This window comes from Saimiri boliviensis, chromosome 10 (assembly GCF_048565385.1).
Source record: "Saimiri boliviensis isolate mSaiBol1 chromosome 10, mSaiBol1.pri, whole genome shotgun sequence".
NCBI classification, from domain to species: Eukaryota; Metazoa; Chordata; class Mammalia; order Primates; family Cebidae; genus Saimiri; species Saimiri boliviensis.
In genome coordinates, this window is record NC_133458.1 from 102,511,427 (window position 1) to 102,517,581 (window position 6,155).

Consider the following 6,155-nt stretch of genomic DNA (forward strand, 5'->3'; position numbering starts at 1 on the left):
CAGCTCACTGCAACCTCTGCCTCCTGGGTTCAAGCAATTCCCCTGCCTCAGCCTCTTGAGTAGCTGGAATTACAGGCACCCACCATCATGCTTGGCTAATTTTTCTATTTTTAGTAGAGACGAGTTTTCACATGTTGGCCCGGCTGGTCTCGATCTCCTGACCTGAGGTGATCCACCAGCCTTGGCCTCCCAAAGTGCTGGAATTACAGGCATGAACCACCATGCCCAGCCGGTGAAGTGAAAGGCAGTTCTTACATGGTGGCAGCAAGAGAAGATGAGGAAGAAGCAAACGTGGAAACCCCTGATAAACCCATCAGATCTCACTAGACTTATTCACTACCATGAGAACAGTATGGCGGAAACTGCCCCCATGTTCAAATGATCTCCCATTGGTTCCTCCCACAACACATGGGAATTACGGGAGTACAATTTAAGATGAGATTTGGGTGGGGACACAGAGCCAGGCCATCTCACAGAGGTGGCAGTGAGCCAAGATTGCACCACTGCACTCAAGCCTGGGTAACAGAGCAAGACTCCACCTCAAAAAAAAAAAAAAAGAAAGAAAGAAAATTTAGCTGGGCATGGTGGCATGTGCCTGTGGTTCCAGCTACTCAGGAGGCTGAGGTGGGAAGATGGCTTGAGCCCAGGAAGTCAAGGCTGCAGTGAACTATGATGGCACCACTGCCTGGGCAACAGAGAAAGACACTATCTCCAAGAAAAAAAAAAAAAGTCAATAGCTTTGCTGTTACTGGGCTCATTTCCTGCTTGCTTGGTGGCTACCACCAGATCTGAGTGATGGCTGTCCCTTTGAGATAAGGTGAGTCTACAGTTGGCCACCCACTCTGCAACTCCTTGCTCTCTTACAGGTGGCCCTTGTCTCCCTTTGGGTCACCTGTGGCCCCCAGACACCCAAGCTGGCAACCCTTAAATGATATTGTGTGTACCACAGTTGGCACAAGGCCTGCACATGGTAAATAATGATATTAATAATAATACTCATTCCCCCACATAACCCTAAGTGTACTGGGCACTGTTTCATGTGATTTACTTCTATTTGTTCATCTAAGCCTCATAATAACAATCCAGGGCAGACACTATTATTATTCCATTTTGCAGACATGAAAACTGAGGCTCAGGAGGCGAAGTGATGTGCCCCAGGAAAGCTCAGCAGAGCTGGGGTCAGGTGCAGTGCATCACACCTGTAATCCCAGCACTTTGGGAGGCCAAGGTGGTGGATCACCAGAGGTCAGGAGTTCAAGACCAGCCTGGCCAACATGACAAAATGCTGTCTCTACTAAAAATGCAAAAATTAGCTGGATGTGGTGCCAGGTGCCTGTAATCCCAGCTACTGAGGAGGCTGAGGCAGGAGAATTGCTTGAACCCGGGAGGCAGAGGTTGCAATGAGCCGAGATCACACCATTGTACTCCAGCCTGGGTGACAAAGCAAGACCCTGTCTCAAAAAAAAAAAAAAAAAAAAAAAAAAAAAAAAAAAAAAAAAGCTGGGTGCAGTGGCTCACGCCTGTAATTCCAACACTTTAGGAGGCTAAGGTGGGTGGATCATGAGGTCAGGAGTTCAAGACCAGCCTGATCAACATGGTAAAACTCCATCTCTACTAAAAATACAAAAGTTACCCGGCATCTGTAATCTCAGCTACTCAGGAGGCTGAGGCAGGAGAATTGCTTGAACCTAGGAGGTGGAGGTTGCAGTAAACCGAGATCGCGCCACTGCACTCCAGCCTGGGCAACAAGAGTGAAACTCCATCTCAAAAAAAGAAAAGAAAAGAAAAGAAAAAAGAGAAAAGAATAGAAAAGGCAGAGCTGGGATTAAACTTGGGCAGTTCCAGAACCTGTGTCCTTGACTAACTGTTCAACAGCAGTTACTGCCAACGTCCCTCACTTTTTGTGCAAGTCCCTCCCACCCTCCCCAGGCCTCACTCCCCCACACCCTCTGCCCCTTTCTCCCCAGATGAGCCAGGCTCCATGACTGTCACCTGGACCACATGGGTCCCAACCTGCTCCGAAGTGCAATTCGGGTTGCAGCCATCAGGGCCCCTGCCCCTCCGCACCCAGGGCACCTTCGTCCCCTTTGTGGACGGGGGTATCCTCCGGAGGAAGCTCTACATACACCTAGTCACGCTGCGCAAGCTGCTGTGGGGGGTTCAGTATGGTGAGAGGGACCCCAGGCTGAGCTGTTGATGGGAAGAGGAGTGGGATATGGACTAGAAGCTACCACTGGCTGGGGGCTCAGGCTGGGCTGGTAACAGCTTTGCCTATCTGCAAGCCTATTGCATGAGATCCCAGGAGGAAAATGGAAGGTGCCAGGAAGAGAGACCGAAGGGGCATAGGCCAGCCCCCATTAGTCCCCCCCATCTCCTCCCCTCCACCAGTCGAGGAAGGATGGGGGTTGGAGGGAGGGTCTTGGGGGGCCCCAGCTGACTGCAACCTTTTCCTCTTCCTTCAGTTTATTGCTGTGGCAATGCCCAGGGCTGGAGCCTTGGGTTCCACTTCAGGGTCCTCAAGAATGGGGCCCACTGGAGCCGCCATCTGGCTGTGTTTGGGGATCTGGGGGCTGACAATCTGAAGGTCTTCCCGCGGCTGCGCAGGGACACCCAGCAGGGCATATATGGTGCGGTTCTCCACGTGGGTGAGGCATCCGCATCCGCAGGGGCCTGCAGAGGGATGGTGGGGGCCGCGTGGAGGGTTGGTGGGGGGTGAGTGGAAGGATAGTGGAGAATTGGTGGGAGGTATGTGGAGGGATGGTGGGGGAGCCTGGATTAGGGGTGGAGTCAGGACCATGGAGGGGACAGGGCTGGGGCCAGTGCGTCTCTGAAGGGACAGGGGATGGGACTGACCGCACAGACGGTGTCTCTGGCCCTCTTGCCAGGAGCAGGGTTTTCCCCATGTATTTTGATTAGACAGAAAGCTGGTTCCAAGTTCGAAGGACTGCTGTGATGACTACGTGAGTTCCCGTTGCCTGGTAGCGTGCTGGTTATTATTATTATTGCTGCTGCTGTTGTCATTTAAGAGGGGGAAGGGAATGAGATGGGTAATGGGGATTGTATGCTTCAAAGTGCAGACTCTGGAATCAGGCTCCCTAGGTTTTTATTTCTAAATCTTCACTAGCCAGCTGTGTGACCTGGGGCCTCAGTTTCCCCATCTGAAATGGGAATAATAATATTCATCTTGGGCCGGGTGTGGTGGCTCATTCCTGTAATTCCAGCACTTTGGGAGGCTGAGGTGCGTAGATCACTTGAGGTCAGAAGTTTGAGACCTGCCTGGCTAAAAATACAAAAATTAGCCAGGCAATGTCTGTAATCCCAGCTACTTGGGAAGCTGAGGCAGGAGCATCGCTTGAACCCTGGAAGTTGCAGTGAGCCAAGATGACACCACTGCACTCCAGCCTGGGTGGCAGAGGGAGACTCCGTCTAAAAACACAAAACAAAACGAAACATCTTGGCCAGGCACAGTGGCTCACACCTGTAATCTCTTCGGGAGGTTGGGAGTCAAATTCTTGGGCTCAAGTTATACTCCTGCCTCGGCCTCCCAAGGTGCTGGGATTAACAGGCGTGAGCCACCATACCTGGCTCTTTCAATTCCAATGAAAGCAGAGACCAGTCTGGGTCCTCATCATCCTTCCACCCGCTCCCGGAGGAGCCTTTGCCTACAACATGGATCAGGACAACGCCCCTATTTGGGATAGGTTCATGCGGCTCATTGAACCCGTGGCTGCCAGCCTGCTGTACATTATGTGCCCTGGGAATCATGAAGAACGCTAGTGAGGACCGAGGGCCATGGAGGTGGATGAGGGCTGGATCAATGAAAACGGTCCTGTTCTTCTTAGTGTCTCCCCTGAGTCTCTCATGCTGCAACATCTCAACTGTGGTAGCAAGCAGAGGTGTGTGGGGGCTGGAAGCCAGACTCAGGGCCTGACAGTGGCGGGGTGGGGTACAGGAGCAGGGCTATGAAATTCAGTCCCTCATCTCCATCCCTTGTACTTCCTTTATTCTAGCAACTTCTCCAACTACAAGGCTCACTTCGGCATGCTGGGGGATAATGAGGGCCTCTGGCACAGGTAATGTGGGGGTGCCGGGGGACTAGCCCCCTGCCCTGAAGGATGGGAGATGCAGCGGAGCCCTGGCTCTAACCCCTGCCCTTTGCCTCCCCGCGCGGGGATCTGGGTCCCGCCCACATCATCTCCTCCACCGAGGTCTATTTCTGTCTCCATTACGGCCACCGCCTGATACAGAGGCAGTTTCGCTGGCTGGAGAGCGACCTCCAGATAACCTGGGTGGAGGTCCCTGCTAGTTCCCGGGCCGGCCCCACCTCCCCCTCCACACCCGACCCCCAGCCCCTCATTCTGAGCCCTTTTTCCTAGAAAGCCAATAGGCACCGGGCAGCCCGGCCCTGCATCGTCACATGGGGCCCCAGCCCATGTACTGCTCCAACGCAGATCTGGACTACTGCACATGGCATGAGAGCAAGGTGAGGCCCCTCCCCGGGAGGCATCGGGGAGGTGCTGAGATCCAGGCGGGCGTTGGTCTGCGTCAGTCTCAGCTGCTCATTCACCCTGCCCAGGTCCACAGAGGCCTCCGAGGCAAGCTGTACGGGTTGGAGGATCTTTTCTACAAACACGGTGAGCCACCCTCGGGACCTACGCCCCACACCCCACCTCTCCCCGCTTCAGAGGTCTGATCCTGGCTTGCTCTGTCTCAGGGGTGGACTTGCAGCTGTGGGCTCATGAGCACTGGTGAAAACAACTGTGGCCAATTTACAACTACCAGGTGAGGCTTGTGAAGGACTGAGCACCCACGCGGCTGGGGTCCGTGTGGCAGACGCCCCGGCATGGCCCAGCGTGACTGCTCGCCACTCAACGCTGTTCCCCTCCACAGGTATTTAACAGTAGCCAAGAGATGCCCTACACCAGCCCAAGGGGGCCTGTCCACATCATCACAGGATCTGCTGTGAGCAGGGGGAAGGGTGCCTTTGGCTTCTCTTTCTCTTCCTATCTATTGAGGGTTGGCTTTGCTCCAGCCTGAGTGCTGGGCGCTTTACACAGTGAATATCACTTCACCCTCAGCCCTAAGGCCAGGAACTCTCAGCAGCATGTCCACTGGTATTGGAAACAGGTGCTCCGTGCCACAAATGAAAATTAGCACTGAGGCAAACGATCGTTCAGCAACGCAATATTTACTTCCTGGATTGCAGGAAAGGTATTCTCATTAACCATTGTGCCAGGAGTGTACAAAGAACAAAGGGAATACACACACATTTATTTCTTATGCATCTGGGGTCGTCCTTACTGCTGCGTCTGATCTCTGTTGCCTGGAGCCAGACCGCACAATCTAAACTAAAACCTGATTGGCTAACAAACCTTTTCTAAACGGGTAAAAGCAATGGAGATCAGGGACATGCTGTGAGAACTTCCATCACAGATATCTTAAGTACAAGGACATGGAATGTACTATGTACGTGCCTGTAAGCATAGCATGTCTAACAGCTGCATAGGATAGGGCTTAACAAAGTTATTAGCACCCTTATGATTTATTCTTTTTTTTTTTTAAGATGGAGTTTTGCTCTTGTTACACAGGCTGGAGTGCAATGGCGCGATCTCGGCTCCCTGCAACCTCCGCCTCCTGGGTTCAAGCAATTCTCCTGCCTCAGCTTCCTGGGTAGCTGGGACTATAGGCATGAGCCACCATGCCCAGCTAATTTTTTTTTTTTTTTGTAGAGATGGGGTTTTGTCATGTTGCCCAGGCTGGTCTTGAACTCCTGGACTCAAGCAATTTGTCTGCCTTGGCCTTCCAACGGGCTGGAATTGCAGGCATGAGCCACCAATCCTGCACCAGCTGCACAATGTCTTTTTAATCTCTTCGAGTCTCTGATTTCTCAGCTGAAAGTGTGATACGGATGGGTCTCATTACTGATGATGCTCATTTTGATCACTTGGTTAGGGAGGTGTCCGCCAGCCCTCTCCACCATAAAGTGATTCTCTTTTTTCCTTTGTAGTTAGCAAGCATCTCCTGGAGAGATAATTTGAGATTATGCAAATATCCCATTATACCTCAAACTTTCCCTGCTAGTTTTATGATCCATTCATGAACCTTGCTTCAATCTGGTATTACAATGCTGGGTGCAAAATGGTGATTTTCCTCAC

At 52.2% G+C, this 6,155-nt stretch overlaps 1 pseudogene; it reads left to right on the plus strand.

The window, feature by feature from the left end:
• The window catches only part of LOC101052657 (acid phosphatase type 7-like), a 10,004-nt pseudogene extending 5,038 nt beyond the window's left edge, over positions 1-4,966 (plus strand).
• Positions 4,967-6,155: the final 1,189 nt, after the last annotated feature.